This window comes from Eurosta solidaginis, chromosome 2, assembly GCF_040869045.1.
Source record: "Eurosta solidaginis isolate ZX-2024a chromosome 2, ASM4086904v1, whole genome shotgun sequence".
In the NCBI taxonomy this organism is placed as follows: domain Eukaryota; kingdom Metazoa; phylum Arthropoda; class Insecta; order Diptera; family Tephritidae; genus Eurosta; species Eurosta solidaginis.
The window spans coordinates 244057264-244077799 of record NC_090320.1 but is presented as its reverse complement, the minus strand read 5'-3'; the positions used below and the strand labels follow the sequence as shown (position 1 = coordinate 244077799).

Below are 20536 nucleotides of genomic sequence, written 5' to 3'. Positions count from 1 at the left end.
AAAGAATTATCGGAGTGAATTTAATTTAAAATGAAAGTAAATGAAGAGGGGCAATACAACTTTTATATTTTTTACTACGAATATTCTTATGTTATTTAGCATTTGCGTGAATAAAGAAACTAATATTTCTCTATACTATGGTATGTGTACATAAAACCAGTGCGCATTTTATCAGAGTTGCCATAGTAAAATTTTATTATCAGTTATTTGTATGCAATATTTTACTTTTGGCAACTCTGTTCGATGGTCATCGTGTCATGATCACGGTCGTTAAAAAACGAGCAATGATCGGCTGATGGTGGTCCGCAAACGCATTGCAAAGGAGTATTGTTAGAGTACTCCAACATGAAGAAAATGGAACACGTAATCCAACAATTTTTGCACGGTATCTTTACTTATTTGCGCTTACAATTCTTTATTTTTCAGTTTTGCCTTTTTCTAAACAACAGCTGTTGTGTGGTTATTTCGATGTAATCACCTACTTTTGTGGGTACTTTCGCGGGTAGAATACCAAAAGGGTGTAAAAGTTGCCACATGATTTCGTTACCGTGGTGAAGAATGTTGTTACCACACTAGAATCGGGGCGTTAATCGTTTGTGTTGATGGGTAGTATTCGACTTGGCAGCCGATATAGGGCCATCTTCCACTCAGCCGACAGTATAATCATTTTCGCTAAAGTCAAATGTCAAAATATATACGAATGAATTGATAATTAAATCTAAAAAAGTATGAATACCCTATGCTTATCTTTAAATAGTTAGATGTGGTTTTTGTACGGGGTACCGAAGTAATAGTCATTTGAAATTACTGCGGTTGTTGTTGGGATAAGGACACTCCCCGAAAGTCTTGGGGAGTGTTATCGATGTTTCGCCGGATGCAGATCCGATACGTTCCGGTACCAAGCCCGACCATCTCGGGAACGATTTGTTAAAATGACTGCAGTCTTTTGGTTTGCCTGCGTCTAGCATAATTTGCTCCACCTTGCTTTTCTCTTCTCTATTAAAGTATTACATAATATGAGGGAAATGCAAGGGTTGGCAGAGTCTTCCCTTCCACTTAGTCTCAAAGTTTTACCGTAAATAATCTGTGTGGTCCGCGGATATCGTTCCAGTTCAGACACGTAACACCAAAGCCAAGAAAAATCAACTAAGAGTTGCCGCAAAGTTGTTTAATTATTACGTCGTAGCGCCCCTTTCCACTCGAACAAGTTACCATTGCTTTCATTGCCGATGACTGCACAATAATGCCAACAGATCGTGGTCATTAATGAGCTATGCTGTAAAATTAGCAGCTATCTCCTTAGCCAATTCTTCAGCGACCATATTCACGAAATGGACCACACAAGTTTTGGAAATATTAGACATCCACGTCGATGCCATTACGCTTCTAACGCCCCGATTCTAGTGTGGTAACAACATTCTTCACCACGGTAACGAAATCATGTGGCAACTTTTACATCCTTTTGGTATTCTACCCGCGAAAGTAGCTGGATAATTTTTTACCCACAAAAGTAGGTGGTTACATCGAAATAACCACACAACAGCTGTTGTTTAGAAAAAGGCAAAAGTGAAAAATAAAGAATTGTAAGCGCAAATAAATAAAGATAATAGTAAAAAAAGTGTTGCCTCTTGCTATACATATTTGTTTACATTATGTACTTTCACAGAATAAATTACAATATACCTATGTAGAAATTTATCATGCATAATATGCATATACACATCGTCCCGTTTACTCGTTCACCTCGTATATACAAGTGAGATATTTTCGGTAAAGCGAACACGGTTGCCACACCATGTTTTCATTTGGGACCAAAATTCGTCGAAAAAAGGACCAAATTTTTGTTTTATTTTATTAGTATAAAATACAAAATTTTAGGATGATTCCATATAAAATTTTACTAAACATAGTGAAGACTTTCCTTTAATTCCAGCTAAACAAACAAATATATGTCCATGCAACCAAAAATGGTACTATATTTTGACATAGGATAAGTCTATGTCTTTCAGCAACCAAACGTTGTGAACCTAGTTTTGGTCACAAAGCTCTTGGTTCTAGCATTATGTTGTTGATTGCAATGAAATTTTTTATTAGTTAGGTTTTAGTAAGAAACGGTTCAAAATTTACGTTCTGGTGTCGCCGAACTATGTATGTGGAAAACTCAGTAAATCATAAATGAAACTAGGCAATTTTGTTAATGCTATTTTTTTATTTTTTTTTTTTATTTTTATAGGTGTTTACTTTTTCCCTTAACGTTTAAACTTCATATCAGCGCCTAGATTCAGTAAGTGTGAGTTTTGATCCCAGGCCTCAGGGGTTCTGCTAGCACCTACGGGAATAATTTTATACAAAACATTTCTTCAGAAATCAAATCTCTTTCTTCTGTCTTCGAGTTAAAATATTTCTTGTGCCAAGATACTTAGTTTTCAATTACCTTACGGGGCTTAACACCACAATACTCCTGAAATTCCTTGAACTCATTGAGCTGGGTGAGAAAGATTTAAATATCAACGTGCCGAACGAGAAGTAATGCATAGAATTTCTTTGTATAAGTTTTGAAAGTGTTAGGCTCACGGCAGAGTGCTCGCTATAAGCTATGCTAGGCGAGAAGCAATTTTTATTTTCATATATTTTACATAGTGTTGTATAACCTAGCCGTTATTAATATTATTATAAAACAAGAGTTTTTTTTATTAGTCGGTTATTTCATCAACAATTAACGACAATGTGTTTGCCTTTTCTTTTTAATGCCTGGCATAAATTATATCATAGGTGAAATGTTATTGTTCTGGTACATTTTATTGACTGAGCAATTTTTTATGGTGAGAGTTCCATTGAAGTAAATTCAAAATTATATGTGCGGCGAATTTTTTGGGCAATATTGTGAATTTTTACCTGAGTGAAAAGAAAGAAAAGTAGCAATAGTGGCTACTGCCTAAAAAGGACCAAAACTGAAGAAAAGGGACCAGCGAACCAAATTGGGTTGGAAGGGACCATTTTTGGTCCAAATGGACCAAAGTGGCAACCGTGAAAGCGAAGAGAACTACCTTTCAAATTTTTCCACAGACCCTGGTGAGTTTTTCGGTGATGACAGCGTTACCACATGTGCCAGAATCGCGGATAAAAGAACTGGTAACGATATTCTGTTACATAATGTTCTGGGTACTATTTTACCGGTAACGCTCAGAATCGGGGCGTAACTGTCCTACGCCCGAAATTTTAGAGTGTGACATCGATAATGACCTACATTTTGCCGACCATGTAGCAGCAATTTTATCTCAAGTTCAGGGCCATAGCAAAGTCCTCAAGTCCCTCGATGAAAGCACTTGGGGTAAAGACAAAGAAACGCTGTAGCTACCTTTGAAGCATGTGGCCAGCCGATTGTACGCTACGCGTCTCCAATATGGGCAGCGAGCATAAAAGAAACACACTGAAGGCACTCACAAGAGGCGGAATAGTCCCCATAAAGGAGAGAAACGAAACGAGGAACAAATAATTTCTGTTGAAAGTCAGGAACTTGGCCATTATAACAGAAAACTGATCGAAGAGCCCCGCGTCTCAGGGACGTAAGAAGTTACGAAGAAATACGTCACACAAGAAGCCTTATGAACCAAAAGAGCATAAGGAAGACCCTCAGAGTCATCTTAAAAGAATCGGTAAGTCCTATGCCCGCCGAACCTCGTTCGAGTGCAATAACCGAAACTTGCAGTTGAGGAAAGCAGAATCTCGAGAGTCACTTTGGCGCAGCTTCGATCTGGATAAGTAAAACATATTGACGACTGACGGCGCCCAATACTGACGACTCCTACTGTGGAGGAATAGACATTAATCTTTCGCAATTTTGAAATTGTGAACTTTTTATTGAAGTTTTTTGATATGTAAATTTATAATTTAAATTTGAATTTCCTAACACAAAAAATATCAATAAAAATCTAAGTCAAATAAATTTGTTTTTGTTGTCCTCTTTTCATTTCAAACATACTTCAAAATCGTGACGTCACAGCAGAAGTTTTACTTTTTGTTGTTGCCTTTAATGCGAGATCTGTTACTTGGATCATGGTTATTAATATTATTTGCCGTTTTTCAGTGAGTTTTACAGCTCCGGCTCACGCTCAATTCTCACGGGAATGCTCTGGATCATTGAGAGACTTGAGAAGCACATGTGAAATGTTCGCACACGTGAAATGTGATAGGCAGATGTCGCCGCTGTTTTTCATTTAACTCATACGGCAAAAGGCTAAGCAGCGACATCTATTTTTGAAAAAGTAGGTATATTAAAGGCCGCGTTGTCAACCTAAAAAGAAGTAATTAACAAATTTTCTGGCTCACCAGACTTCTATCTGGATTTATGTGGCTCAAATCGTTGTTGTTGCATTTACATGCAAAATTATTTATCTGGCTCAGGATTTTGCCACCGGATGATAGCTATTATAAAACAAGAGTTTTTTTTTTGATTATTCGGTTATTTCATCAACATTAACGACAATGTGTTTCTTTTTAATGCCTGGCATAAATTATATCCTACGTCAAATATTATTGTTTTGGTACATTTTATTGACTGACCAATTTTTTATGGTGAGAGTTCCATTGAAGTAAATTCAAAATTATATGGGGGCTAACGAAAGTGTGGCGAATTTTTGGACAATATTGTGCATTTTTATCTGAATGAAAAAGAACGAAAAGTACCAATCGTGGCTACTGCCTAAAAGGACCAAAATTAAAGAAAAGGGACCAGCGGGTCAAATGGGGTTGGAAGGGACCATTTTTGGACCAAAGTGGCAACCGTGAAAGCGAAGAAAACTACCTTTCAAATTTCTCCACAGACACTGGTGGATCTTTGGGTGATGACAGCGTTACCACTTGGGACAGAATCGCGGATACTGGTAACTATATTCGGTTACATAATGTTCTGGGTACTATTTTGCCGGTAACGCTCAGAATCAGGGCGTAAATAGTAGTGGTGGGATTATTTTCGAATTATATCCGAATAAACGTTATTCGAATAAACGAATAAATTTATTCGTTTCAAATAATCCGAATAATATTTATTCGGATTTTTTATTCGTTTATTCGGATAGTGCGCACTATCCGGATACTTCGAATAGTAAAATAAAAGACATTGCGTTTATGTTACGCTCATCGCTTGTGCAGATGAGCATGCACATATATTTATACGTAAATATATTTATGTGTGTATAGATGCATATATGCAAATATTTTTGTTTGTTTGGGGTTGCTTTGTTAATATTCATTTATTTAGTTACATATATTTACGTAACCAAAGTTGTGCTTGAGGCTTAAGTTAGAAATAGTTATCGGGGTCGTTTACAACTGTACTGATCATAGAACTTTGTTTATTAGTAAACAGGTGTGGAAATGGTAATAATGTAGGGATTTTTGTTTCCCATATACATACATACATATATACATATGTATGTATGTAAGTTGTATGGAACATTTTTGTTTTGATATCTTTTGGTTTGTATAAACATCTAATTGGTCACCATTAAAAAAATAAGTTTACATGTCATTGTCAACATTTTTTGCGAAGTCTGATGGATCAAAAGTTATTTAAATTAGATTCAAAGGAATCTGCAAGAATACAACATGTACATATGTTAGAATATGCTTATATGCATATTTGGGTATTTATATTACAGCGTTTAACGCGTTCAAAGACAATCAAAATTTTAAGGAGCGGCAAAAACAGACAGACAGCCGATTTTGAAACTAGTCACTAATTCCACTAGAATTTTGTTACGTTTAAAATGGATTGCTTCAAACTTTATTTTAAGAAATTTTTTCCAAAGTTTTCATTAAGTTAACATTGACCTTAAATAACTTTTGATCCATCAGACTTCGCAAACAATTTTGACAATGACATGTAAACTTATTTTTTTAATGGTGACCAATTAGATGTTTATACAAACCAAAAGATATCAAAACACAAATTTTCCATACAACTTACATACATACATATGTATATATGTATGTATATGGGAAACAAAAATCCCTACCATATTACCATTTCCACACCTGTTTACTAATAAACAAAGTTCTATGATCAGTACAGTTGTACAGTACTCCAAAACCCAATTGGTTGGTTACGATACGGTTACGACCTTAGCGGCACCAATAATCGATTGCATTGATTCTCATAAGGTTGGTCGAATCAGCTGTTAAAAGGTTACCGATAAAGCACCAATGTCTTCAGCTTTATGTATTCCAATAATATCGCCACAATCAACCAAGAAGTTGCGTTTGTAAATATGAAGGAACTTCAGACTTGGCACTTGAAGTTTACGCCTTGCCGATTCACATACAAAATTTCGCGCAGCACTGTTATAAACTTTCTCCCTCTAAAACAAAAATTCTTGCTAACATATTTTGTGACGTATTCGATTGTTATATTGCAGCTTTTAATTGCGAAGTGTTAAAAAATTTACCAACCATTGCGAAAAATAATTCCACCTACAAAGTGTGCAAATGTCAAATTCTTTTTCTTATGAGTTGCTTGCAACAATACTTGGGAGTTGGCTACTTTTCAATATCAGATGGCGCCAGTATCGCTCTACCGTTCTCCATAAAAATACGTGCAATCTATTCATAATGCATAAGCTTGTGTTAAACTCATCCACCGTGGTGTGATAGTAGCGTGCTCCGCCTATCACATCGTATGCCATGGGTTCACATCCCGGGCAAAACAACATCAAAATTTTAGAAATAAGGTTTTTCAATTAGAAGAAAATTTTTCTAAGAGGCGTCGCCCCTCGGCAGTGTTTGGCAAGCGCTCCGGGTGTATTTCTGCCATGAAAAGCTCTCAGTGAAAACTCATCTGCCATGCAGATGCCGTTCGGAGTCGGCATAAAACATGTAGGTTCCGTCCGGCCAATTTGTAGGGAAAATCAATAGGAGCACGACGCAAATTGGAAGAGAAGCTCGGCCTTAGATCTCTTCGGAGGTTTTCGCGCCTTACATTTATTTATTTTTTTTATATGAAAAACTGCTTAAGTGTCGGGGATTTTACTGTTTTCACGTTTCTCGTTAATTTCGTTCTTCCATTTTGTTATGGAAACGCATTCACAATGGAAGCAGTAAGGAAGGCGGTCGGCATGATGTGGTGGTGCACAGTGGCTAGTCATTGTCGGCTGGGGCGGGTCCTTGCCAACCTTACTGTTCCTGCGCTATAAACAGAAAAAAGTTCCTATCATGCCTATCAAAACTAGCTGTCAAAAAGCGCAGAGACCGACTCAAAACGCTTATAATTCAAATTAAAACGACATCCGGTCGGACCGGATGCCACGGACAAACCGTTAGACATTCCAAGATTTAAAAATTCAAAAATTCAAAAAGAACTGACGCAAAAAAAATACCGAACCGGACATGACCGGTTACTACTTTGAAATCAAAATTCAAAAAAAAACTGCTGAAAATAAAATAAAAGGACCAAAAGGAAAATAAACATAAAGGGCCGAATATATCTTGGGGGCGCCGCGGGTGTTGTTGCGACGCCCGGTGCATTTGTCCCACCCTCAAAATCCATGGCCACCGACGCACCTAAAATTTCGGTGGCCCCTTACCTGTATGCCCTAAGTACCTTCTAAAAGAATGAAGATGCCAACATTCCCATTTTAATTACAATTCATTTATTTATACATCTTTAAATCCAAGGCATTACCTAATATAATATACTAATTCGAACATAAGTATGTCGATTTAATAAGGTCACTGAGCTCATTTTATTTTCTATCCTTATGTTGACGTATTTAAGTGGGTTACAATAAATTCCATTTAATTTCGCTAATACGTAAGATAATGCAAGAAAATTGTCTTTAATTAAATAAGTCAACTGAAACTACGCTCCAGTAGAGTTAGACTGCGGAGTCCCAAATGCGACAACGCTCGCCCGTGTGCATCAAATTTATATGTTCGCACTATTTATATATATATATATATATATATATATAGACAAGGAAGGAAAATAAAAGGAACCCAACCCCTTGGAATGCGAAGCTTCTTAACTAAATGGTTAGGTACAACTTACAAATTTTAGTGGTCTAACCTAATCTTAGAATACTATCTGGAACTTCTATGATTGCACTTAAATTGCATACCAATGTTTTATGTTCTGAATGTAAAACATACTTTATCTTTTTGCAAGTTCAATTGTATTAAATTCATTTTCATTTGTCTTATCTCGAGTCTATGGAAATTTGATTGCCACACCAATAGATATGGTCGGGCAAAACTCTCGTAACAATTTAATAAGCTTTTATAGCTTTAGTCTTCGTTGACACATACTAACTTGTGCCGTGTGATCATATAGAGAAAGCAATTTATGAACTTTCAGGTGACGTTTCAGTCGCAACAGTATAGTGGAGCAGTAAAAAAAAATATTTCAAAAAAAAAATTATAGAAAGAGTTTATTTGTTCATGATCACAAAGACATAAATCCTCTATTTCTTGTTGCGACTAGATTCTAATTTCTCGCGGAAAGGCATATGTCGCTAATGTGTAATGCATTACCCACTCGCATGACTTTCGCATGTATGTATATAAAAAAAATATGGTTCCGAGTGACACATTCAAAAATGTAAAGTACTATATATACTAGTGACACTATTCTGTAACTTGACTTGAATAAAATTATTTGCAGAACTCAAACTTTTATAATTTTGGTTTTCTATTTCTTGACTGTATTGACCTTTCACAAGCTTTACAGAACAATGTTTCTTATTCGCAAGATTACAGAACGTGTTTTACATTGCACTTATCCGACGGGTCAACAGAGTTAAGAGCACCAAAGTGTCCGAATTCATATACCGTATGTTCAAATCGAGTTACAGAAAGGGGTCTTTAGGTTCATTAAGCGTGCTTGGAATGAATTACAAAAATTTGAAACGATAATCTGTAAGTGACGAATTTTATCACTTCATATAAATACATAATATAATTTCACCGAGTTGGAACGGACTCACCCAGGTTCAAACGTTGTTGTTGTAGTTGGTGTTGGTACTGTTGGTGGTTGTTGCGCTCTGGCCCGAGGTGATCGAGTGAACCGGGTGGCAATGAAACTTCGTGTTGACTTTTATGACCCGGATGACTTGGTGCTAATTTCGGCTTTCGTTGTATTATGCTGCAGCGTACTGCCGGCCCTGGAGGCGGAGGTGGTGTTGGATGTTTTTCCAAAAGTGGTGGTGTACTTCGTAAACGTAGGGAAGGGGGTTTATCTTCGGGCCCCAGGGGTTCTCATCCCAATTAGTCTAGTGCCTTCTGAATCTGAATCGGAATCACTAGTACTTTCCTCACTAGGTGTGGCTGTGAGACGCCGACCTACTTCAACTGGATATTCTATACGTTGGGTTTGTGCCAACACAACACGCCCGTTGTAATGTTTATTACCACCCAAAATAGACGAGACGAAAAGAGGTTTGTCGGAATGGACTGTGTCGGTACTTTGCGCTACGGACTCTTCCTAGTTTTTGGACATTCACTTGAATACAGGTAGTAGATAACGTAGTACCTCCTGTTGCTTTGGCGTCGCGCTGAATTTCTGCACCGATACTATCACCACGGTATTTTTGCTGCCTTGTAATTCGCTGGTGATTATTGCCGCCACCTTTTTCTTCGCGTTACACTCCTTAATTAAACGCGCCCTTCGCACAATCAATGCATCTGAGTTTCGCCACTCATATGTTTATGAATAGTATATGGATTCTAATGTATTTGTAACGTCTAGATAATTCTTAATGCTTAAATAGTTTAATGTTTATGCTTAATTTTCGCACTGAAAGTTTCACTCGGCTCGTGAAAAAAATTGATTGCTTGGTTTTTCTTGCTTAGCCTCTTTTTTTTTTCTCGTCTGTATCGGGCGGAAACTCATGGCAGAAGCCAAATTTTTTTCCTCGTGATGGCCGGTCTGTCTGTTCCCTTCTTTTCGATATTTTTCTTTTTATCGCCACTTTCACCACATCGCTAGGTGTGTTCGCGTGAACACGCTCCCAAGGGGATCATGGCCGTAGACCGCAGCAGCAGTCCGTAACAATTTTAGATGACACCCTAGATATGATTCTTTAGCCATCATAGACGGGAGTTCTAGGGATCTCTGGGAGACTTGAGAAGTAGATATCGTGATATTTTTGTACACATGAGTTGTAATAGGCAGGTGTTATGTTTTATTTAATATATACGGCATCCCTCAGAAAGTCTTCGGAACTACACCTAGAGCTTCTAGGAAGGTATGAGTTCGAAGTCACAGTCCTATAGCTTCTGTGCTGGCATATAGTGTGAGCGTCAGGAGGCTTGGTAAAAACTGGTGGTCGGGATTGCTACTGTTCGCACATCGGGAATTGTAGCTCGAAAAAACTGGATGTGCCCTGTGCCACGAGAGTTGTTGTTGTTGTAGCAATGCTCGCCCCACCTACTAGCCGCGACCGATCACAAATTGTCATCAATATCCTCTAACGGGAGTTGTAACTTGCCGTTTCAACAGGGGTGGACCATAAGGACAGGGGTGTTAGAGGCGTTGGTTCCACATTACAATTGAAGAGATGGTTGGTGTCATGTGGGGACACGTTGCAAGCGGGGCATACATTTTGTATGTCGTGGTTGATTCTGGATAGGTAAGAGTTTAACCTGTTACAGTATCCAGAACGAAGTTGAGCAAGAGTGACACGCGTTTCCCTGGGAGTATGCGTTCCTCTTCCGCAAGTTTTGGATAATTTTCGTTAAGCACTGGATTCACCGAGCAATTCCCGGCATAAAGGTCCGACGCCTGTTTATGGAGTTCACCAAGGACTTGCTTGTGTTTTTTCACTTCATACGGCTGGGTTCTCAGGTGCCGTATTTCCTCAAAATGCTTACGGAGATGACTCCTTAAGCCCCTAGGCGGTGCTGGTTCATCAATCAGATGTCTGTGGGGATGCCCAGGTTTGTGGGTATTCAACGGGAACTGTTTGGTCAGCATCTCATTTCTCTCCCTGATGGGGAGTATTCTCGCCTCATTATGCAGATGGTGTTCTGGGGACATAAGAAGACAGCCCGTGGCGATTCTGAGAGCAGTATTTTGGCAGGCCTGTAGTTTCTTCCAGTGGGTGATTTTTAGGCTTGGCGACCATATGGGTGACGCGTAGCACGTAATCGGCTGGCTAATTGTTTTGTATGTAGTCATGAGCGTTTCTTTATCTTTTCCCCAAGTACTGCCAGCGAGGGATTTGAGGATTTTGTTAAGGCTCTGAATTCTCGGAACAATTGCGGCTGCGTGCTCACCAAAATGTAGACCCTGATCAAACGTCACACCCAAGATTTTAGGGTGTAGGACAGTCGGTAGCGTAGTGCCATCGACGTGGATGTTCAAAATGGTCGACATTTGGGGCGTCCATGTTGTAAATAATGTCGCGGAAGATTTAGTCGGTGATAATGCCAGGTTTCGCGAGGCGAAAAAACTGGGGAGATCAGGGAGGTAGCCGTTTATTTTATTGCATAGCGCATCGATCTTTGGGCCTGGGCCTGTGGCCATTATTGTGCAGTCATCGGCGTAGGAAACGATTGTGACTCCTTCCGGTGGTGAAGGTAGCTTAGATATGTAGAAATTAAACAAAAGTGGGGATAGGACACCACCCTGTGGCACCCCTTGTTTAATTCTCCTTGGTTTTGATGCTTCGTTTCTAAATTGCACCGATGCCTGCCGACCACCCAGATAATTTGCGGTCCACCTTTTAAGACATGGGGGAAGGGTAGACCCTTCCCGGTCCTGCAGTAACGAGCCATGGTTGACCGTATCGAAAGCTTTTGATAGGTCTAGCGCTGCGAGTACTGTTCTATGGTGTGGTATTGATTTAAACCGCAATTTATCTGGGTGCTAATGGCATTTAGCGCGGTGGTAGTGCTATGGAGTTTTCTGAAGCCATGCTGATGAGGGGCTAGCTGCAAATTTGCTTGGAAATAAGGGAGCAAAATGGCTTCAAGCGTCTTTGCCACTGGCGATAGGAGAGATATTGGACGATACGGCTCACCTATGTTAGCTGGTTTCCCAGGCTTTAGTAGCGGGACCACCTTGGCCATTTTCCATTTCTCAGGTATGACAAAGGTGGAAAGAGACAGATTGAAGACATGCGCTAAATATTTGAAACCCTCTTTCCCTAGGCTTTTAAGCATCGGCATTGCTATGCCGTCTGGGCCCACTGCTTTGGATGGTTTAGCACGACCAATGGCGTCCTCAACCTCTTTAGCGGTGATGGTGATTAGTGACGCGCTGAATTTGTGTTTATGTGCGTGTCTATTGGCTCTCCGTCTATCTTTGTCGACCGTAGGATGCATTATATATTGTCGGCAGAAAGCGCTCACGAATTTTTTCGCGTCCGAAGGCACTTTGTCGGCAAAGGCGATGGAAACTTTGTCTTTGTGCTTAGTCGGATTCGATAGGGACTATACGGTGGACCAAAGTTTACCCACACCGGTAGAGAGATTACAACCTCTTAGGTGCTCCTCCCATTTCGCCCCCTTGTGTTCATCTACAAGCAATCTGATGCGTTGGTTTATATCCCTTATTTGGGGGTCGCCTGGATCAAGCTGTCTTATAAGGTCACGTTCTCTCGCTAAGTTTGCGGCCTCCGCCGGGAAGTGGGGCCTGATTTCGGGAATTCTCCCGGCGAGAATGAAATGTGCCGAGGCGGATTTAATGACCTTACGGAAGGCACGCTCCCCTTGGCGGGCATCAGTCGGGATAGGGAGGACACCAAAGCGGCTGTCTGTAAAGGATTTATATTCTTCCCACTTTCCTTTTTTGAAGTTTATGAAAGTGCGTTTCTCAGTGACGATGAAGTCGGCGGTACGCTCAAGCGAAATAAGTATGGGCAGGTGGTCGGATGCCAATGTTACCATCGGCTGCTAGTTGACGCAGTTTACGAGTTCTGCGCTCACGATTGAGATATCTGGCGAGCTGTGACAGCTTCCTACCATATGTGTGGGGGCGTCTCCGTTTATCGTGCAGAACGTCGTTTCTTCTATTTGATCCGCCAACATCTCACCCCTACTGTCCGCCCGCAAGTTTGAATGCCATAGATCATGATGGGCATTGAAATCACCTAAGATAATGCGATTGTTGCCAGTGAGTAAGGCCCTGATATTAGGGCGGTATCCACTGGGGCAACAGGTGGCAGGAGGGATGTAGATGTTGATGATTTCTAGGTTTGCATCGCCTGACCGGACAGATAGGCCTTGACGTTCTAAGACATTGTCCCTGCGGTCGATGCCAGGATCAAATATATAATATTGCACAGAGTGGTGTATGATAAACGCGAGACCGCCTCCATTTCCGCTCTCGCGGTCTTTCCTGTGGACGTTATACCCAGAGCAGATCTGCATTTCAGATCTTGCTGTGAGTTTAGTCTCTTGAATCGCAGCAATGCGGATGTTGTGCCGCTTCATGAAATCGACTATCTCCGTAATCTTCCCAGTTAGTCCATTACAGTTTAACTGCAGGATTCTGAAGGGCATAAGGGGAGACGTCGCCACTCTGGGGGTAAGTGACGGGTGACTACGCCTGGGTTGTGGAAGGCCAGGACGCAATTGCTGTTGTGGCCCTGGGACTGGGCGTCCTTGGGCAAGCATTGGGGTACCCGGATGATTTGGGTTTGCGACCTGGCAACATGGCGCGATGAAACCCGTCGGAGGGTTGCCGTCGCGGAGACCAGAACATCTGGGAAAGTGGCACCACCCAAGGCAGGAACTGCATTGGGCGGATGTCGCAAACCTATATATTCTGTGCTGGCAGACGGTGCAAACGGAGGTAGGGACTAAGAGTCTGTTTCCCTGACCTGCAGGATTGCTGCCGGAAAAGAGGGGGGGGGGGGGGGGGGAGAAGACGGGGGCAGGGGCTGATGCTCAGCATTCCTACCAACTCTACTACGAAGGTAGTAGTTATGAGTGGTATCAGCTGTTTGAGTTGTTTGCGCCGTGGGGCGCGAGCAGCAGCGGGTACTTGTTGTGGCTTGCTGAGCAGCGGGGCTGCTGGAAGGTAGTGGGAGGGCGGGCGCTAAGGCGTAGACTACGGGACGCCCTTGGGCGTGAACAGCAAGGAGCCACAAAAGATTTATAAAAGTTACGTGGACGTCGGGTTTTGGGATCAAGCCCAGAACAACCTGTCCGATGCAACCATCCCTTGCACGAGACACACTGAACAGAGTATGACCGTCCTAAAAAGATTCTTTTCCGGCAGATGCAGCAAAACCATTTCTCAGGACCGGGGTCAGGAGACGGACCCGGATTGGATTCGATGCCTTCCCGGATTAAGAGAATATGGAGCAGTCCTGCTGCAAGTAGCTGCTGGGAGGATGACAATTTGTGGGAGGGACGAAACAAATTAGATGGGGTCACACTGAAATGACAGTCCTTGGTCGGGAAAAATCCCGAGTCGCTCCGGTGCATAGAACCGACTGCCTTGGGAAGTGCCACGAGAGTCATGTGTATTAATATACCATTAATAGCAACCGCAAGTCGCCTTTGTGCATGACCGCCAAGGAGCCACAATTGATTTAAAGAAATTGTGTTCGCGACGATTATTAGGAGTTAACCTCAGGTGAAACTACGCTTTGCACAAGATATACAGACAAAAGTGTGACCATTTTATGTATCTATATTTCTTTTCAGCAGACGCAGCAGTACCAATTCCAAAGACCGTGGTTAGGTTCGAAGCCTCGCTGGAGTAACTGAACGAGAGACAATCCCCCGCAAGGAGCTACTCCTGAAAATTTTTGAGCGATCTGCGAGATTTTGAGGCAAACACCGCGGATCTTTCCGAAATGGCCAAGACGTTCATTTCCTTAAATATATACAAAAAACCATTCCTAAATATAATTTTTTTTAATTAAAAAATCAAGCTTTTTAAAGTATCTTCATATGAATTGTGTAAAAATTCTTCGATATGCGGTAATTATGAACAAGTTTTAGAGATAGCGAATTCGTTTCATAGTCTTAGAACCATCTCTAGATTGTCATCTATAATTCGAAGGACGAAATAAAAGAAAAACGGTAAAAGTTGACAGCTAATAATGTAGCTCCTAGTTGAATTTCTACTGTCAGCTGATACAGAACACTTTTATTTTAAAATATGTTTTTTCTCTTATTATTACTCATATTCTTTACAAAGTTTCGTTGAAGACGTGGCCTGCATGCATTCATTAAAAAGGGCACGGGCATTTCCTGCACCTTTTTTCGTTTTTGGGAATCGAACCTTCCAATTCCAACTGGTGGCAAGAGGACTTAAAGCACCAGGTGAACAAAGTGCCTAACCAGCTAACATATGTCACACAGTAAAAACCCGTAGCACAAAAATTTTCCTTTTTAATTATGGTCAAGGGACATTTGCAAATCCATTATATTTTAATGTTTAACACTATTAGTATTTCTTATTAACGAAAGTCCACTTTTTAATAATTTGGGAAAAATTTAAACAACGTGACATCAGGACGGACAAGGCGATAGCTCTTTCGATTATACCTTGTAAACCTCTTCAAAGGCTTTTCTCCCGGGAGTGGGAGTCGAATCCGCACTCCTACGATAGTTGAAATGGTTACAAACGCATTAAGCTACGTCATGCCTTAGTTGTTGTAAAGTTTTCCCCAATTGCCTTCTTTCGGATATATTATTTTCTACACATCACGTACTTCGTATGTAGTTATGTGTTAAAGTTATGCATGTTTGTAAGGCGGTTTCAGAGAAACTTGGTATTATTGCTGTTTTTGTTCCATTTATAGAACTACAACGAATTAACCAAATGTTGTCTGTTTATATGAATTAATCGGGGATTGCCCGTATTGCTTTAAATGTTTGAAAACATTTATTTCAAGCAATTTTTATTTTTATAATTTATTTAATAATTTGGGAAAAATTTAAACAACGTGACATCAGAATGGACAAGGCGACAGCTGTTTCGATTATACCTTGTAAATTTCTTCAAAGCCTTTTCTCCCGGGAGTGGGAGCCGAACCCGCAATCCTACGATAGTTGAAATGGTTACAAACACATTCAGCTACGTCATGCCTTAGTTGTTGTAAAATCCCCGATTAATTCATATAAACAGACAACATTTGGTTAATTTGTTGTAGTTCTATAAATAGAACAAAGACAGCAATAATACAAGTTTCTCTGAAACCGCCTTACAAACATGCATAACTTCAACAAATAACTACATACGAAGTATGTGATGTGTAGAAGATAATATGTGCGAAAGAAGGCAATTGGGAAAAACTTTACAACAACTAAAGCCCCCATTACTGATACTTAGCATAGACTTGACTTGACTTGGCGTAAACTTGGCAACTTAGCCATGATTATACTCCACTTGGCGCATAAAATCTGGCATCATAATCAGCGTTGAAATTTATTTTTAAATAGTATGACAAAATGTCAAAATGAAATGGAAACAAACAAATGGCATCTCAAAATGTAAACGTCACTTAGAACTTACATAGAAAATCAAAATTCAACAGACTTCTAAAGCCCCCATTACTGATACTTAGCATAGACTTGACTTGACATGGCGTAAACTTGGCAACTTAGCCACGATTATACACCACTTGGCGCATAAAATATGGCATCATAATCAGCGTTGAAATTTATTTTTAAATAAATGTCAATTTGTATGACAAAATGTCAAAATGAAATGGTATCAAACAAATGGCATCTCAAAATGTAAACGTCACTTAGAACTTACATAGAAAATCAAAATTCAACAGACTTCTAAGTCAAGTTAAGTTTTGAGTAATCAGTACCATGCAATGTTCATTTAACAGAACTGTAAGTGACAGTTCGCAAGCCAAGTCAAGTCTATGCTAAGTATCAGTAATGGAGCCTTAAGTCAAGTTAAGTTTTGAGTAATCAGTAACATGCAATGTTCATTTAACAGAACTGTAAGTGACAGTTCGCAAGCCAAGTCAAGTCTATGCTAAGTATCTGTAATGGAGCGTTAAGGCATGATTAATTCATATGAAAGTCCATTTAATTAGACAAAACATTTGTTCTAATTGAACTAAAACAATAATCTTTAAGCTACAAGGAACATTGTTTTTTACAAAACACTTTGTCCTACATTTAAAAGAATATGTAAATGTTAGCGGTGTTTTTTACACGCGTATACGTTTACGTTTTCGCTTAAAAAAAACGCTTAACCTCATTTAAATAATGCTCAGGAGACCCATCTAGCGGCAGTGGCTAAACAACTAGCTACAGCACAGGGTGTACCGAAAAGCGGAAACACGAACCTCGGGGGGCCTATTCACTATCTATGGGATTAAAGTATACACAAGAAGCTGTGTAAACTTTGAAATTGTGATTCTGTAAAGCAAAACTGTGAACAAGAAAACTCACTGATAAAAACTTCGTGAGTTTCCTTGACAACCAGTGTACACTATTCTGACATCCAAAACTCACACTCAATGTTTCAGAATAACTTTTTTCTTTTCATGTCGTTTGATAAACATTTTCTCACTGACATATGACTTTTACATTCAGCGCCGATTCAGCAAAACAATGTGCACAATATTTCACAAAATCGCATGAAAATTTAAAGTGTACATTTTGTGTGCAAATGAGTTTTCAATAAGTGTAAGTGTGTAAGTGAGGTGAAACATAGACACATATTTCAGTTACATCTGAGTATAATGCGTATTGAAATTAGTAGTACAAATTTCATGCGCAGCAATTTCAGAGAAGTATTTAAAGTTTGACCCTTAGCAGTCCATATAAAGTTTAAGCGCAAACATATACGCGTGTAAAAAAACACACGATTATTATTATGCAGACATTTCTGCAAGATCGATGCATAATGTACCATGATGGAGTTATAGAAGGTGGCGCATTGGGCATGTAAACATTATGTTAAAGGCACTTTTTACGTCATTTTCCTTTAGCTCTTGTTTTTTTCTCTAATTCTTTCATTCGCTGAAGAAGTCAAGTGTGACGTACATGCGCAGAACGAAGCAATTTTGAACTCGTGAATGCACAATCTTATGTGGGTGAATTGTGATAATGTACCTATCCACATGGAACGATATCGCGTTGCATTTTTTATTGATGTATTTGGCACTTGTATGCATGAATTATCTTCAGTGTGCACCCTGTGATATTCAGCACTCTTTTCACACCACTATAAAGTAATCGAATCAAAGTTACGAGCGAGTACCCAGAAATTTTCTGCTGTCTGCTCCAACGGAGAGCTCACCAAGTAAAATATTTTTTATAATTGTTTCTAAATAAACTTAAACCATATATCATGGGGCGATTGTGAAAAGTAAGATTTTGTTAAAAGTCTTTCGTCCATGCAAAGGATTTGGGTGAGGCATATGCTGATCTTATGTATGGGCGAGTACTAGGGTTGTGAAAAATACCTCGTAGGTGATGATATGCTCGGTAAATTATTGTTTTTGTTGCCAGCGAAAACTGATTTCATGTGTATAGTATTTTTAACTCATCTTGTTCTTGTTTACTTTGTACAAAAGTATGTTTTTTTTTGGCAATATACGTTGATTATTTGTGCATATTTTGTGGGAGAGTTGTATGTGCAAGTTTTGTTGATGATGTGTCCAGAAGAGGCGACAATCAAAGCCCATTCATAATTATAGCATGAAAAAAAAGAATGTACACAATATACACACATAATTATGGAGATCAATTCGCATGAATTTTTTTGTTAGGAGTGCCATAATAGAATGAATGTGGGAAAGAGATGCTAATATAAAAATGGAGAAGTAATCAGCTGGCTGCAGTTCACATTTATATCAGCTGTTGGACCTTTTTTATCTGAATACAGTCGTGTCTATTTGTATTATTTTGCTTCTAAGAATAAATTCCGTATTACGAAGAAAATATTAATCGCTGTTTTTATTGCAGGAAACTTTCTTTGGTTATCAGAAAGATATAGGATTTTACATATTAAGGTCTAATATCACAAGTTAAAAATATGTTTAAGCATGATACAAGAAAACAGTGAATTCTACTTTGGCGTATTTGATATCCACACAACGGTTGGAATCGAAATACTGAGCAGACTACATTCGCTACATTAACTCAACATGACAATTTTTTGACATACATATTAAAGTCTTGGTTATGAATACAAGTGAAGTGGAAAAACACCGTGCAATACCGGGCAATTCCCGGCATAAAGGTCCGATTCCTGTTTGTGGAGTTCACTGAGGACCTGCTTGTGTTTTTTGGCTGTTGTTGTTGTTGTTGTAGCGATAAGGTTGCTCCCCGAAGGCTTTGGGGAGTGTTATCGATGTGATGGTCCTTTGGCGGATGCAGATCCGGTACGCTCCGGTACCACATCACCAATAAGGTGCTAGCCCGACCATCTCGGGAACGATTTATGTGGCCACATTAAACCTTCAGGCCATCCCCTCCCTCCCCACCCCCAAGATCCATGAGGAGCTTGGGGTCGCCAGAGCCTCGTCTGTTAGTGAAACAGGATTCGCCGCGGATAGGTGAGGTTGACAATTGGATTTGGAGAAGCTATATATTGCGCTGGCAACCTGAAGGGTTGCGCTACACACCCCTTGAATCTGGTATTTTAGTCGCCTCTTACGACAGGCATACCTACCGCGGGTATATTCTGACCCACCTTACCCGCTGGGGTTGTTTTTTGGCTTCATACGGCTGAGTACTCGGGTGCCGTATTTCCTCATAATGCTTACGGAGATGACTCCTTAAGCCCCTGGGCGGTGTTGGCTCATCAATTAGATGCCTGTTGGGATGCCCAGGTTTCTGGGTATACAGCAGGAACTGTTTGGTTAGCATCTCATTTCCCTGATGGGGAGTATTCTCACCTCATTATGTATATGGTGTTCTGGGGACAAATACTTATTTTTGCTCTGGGTAATACATATTTATACTCCGTCTCTTTGACTCCAGTGGGTTAGGGGTTTAGGAGGGTGTGATATTCATACTAAATCGTTCCCGATATGGTCGTGCTAGTACCTTAATGGTTCTTGTTACCGGAACGTACCGTATCTGCATTCGACAAAGGTCTATTAAAATCGATAACAATCCCCAAGGCCTTCGCGGAGTATCCTTATCGCTACAACAGCAACAACAACACCGTCTCTTTGCTTATTAGGAGGACGAATATTTGCGGACTACCTCTGTGTCTGCATATTAAGGTTTTTATCATGCAACAAGTTCGGCGCTTCTTCAGGCTTCGCCAAACACTTGATTCATGGCCTGCATTTAGAAGTTTAGAAAAAGTCTCTCAAACCATTTGGCGGCATTAATATTGTTATCAACTTAACTCTATTGTATCTGATGAATGGAGTAGTATTATAAATTTATTTTGTTTCTCCCGCAATGGACAGAATCCATGGAATTAAGCTGCTTGCTTTTTGCAGATCTAGAGGTCTCTATACACACTTGCCCGTGGGAGTTTCCGCGATCTATAAGTGTCACAGCCAGGAAATGCATCGTCACTCTGTTCACCATAGTTTCTGTGTAACCTCACTTCAGCATTAATTTATCAATGACTTTTTAGAAACAGCGCCTAAGC

The 20536-nt window shown here is 39.9% G+C and overlaps 1 protein-coding gene across 5 annotated transcripts in view; it reads left to right on the top strand.

Annotated features, from left to right (window-relative positions):
- Positions 1 to 20536, top strand: part of Atxn7 (Ataxin 7) — a 108177-nt gene that overhangs the window by 53442 nt on the left and 34199 nt on the right. Inside the window, exon 1 of one of the 5 annotated variants that reach the window (XM_067767443.1) lies at positions 18163 to 18223. The exons of 1 other annotated variant lie outside the window; for it this stretch is intronic. The gene's annotated coding sequence lies outside the window, so the exon portion shown is untranslated. Of the gene's footprint in view, positions 1 to 18162; positions 18409 to 20536 lie in introns of those variants that run through there. 3 more of the 5 variants (XM_067767439.1, XM_067767438.1, XM_067767440.1) reach the window with 3 other exon arrangements.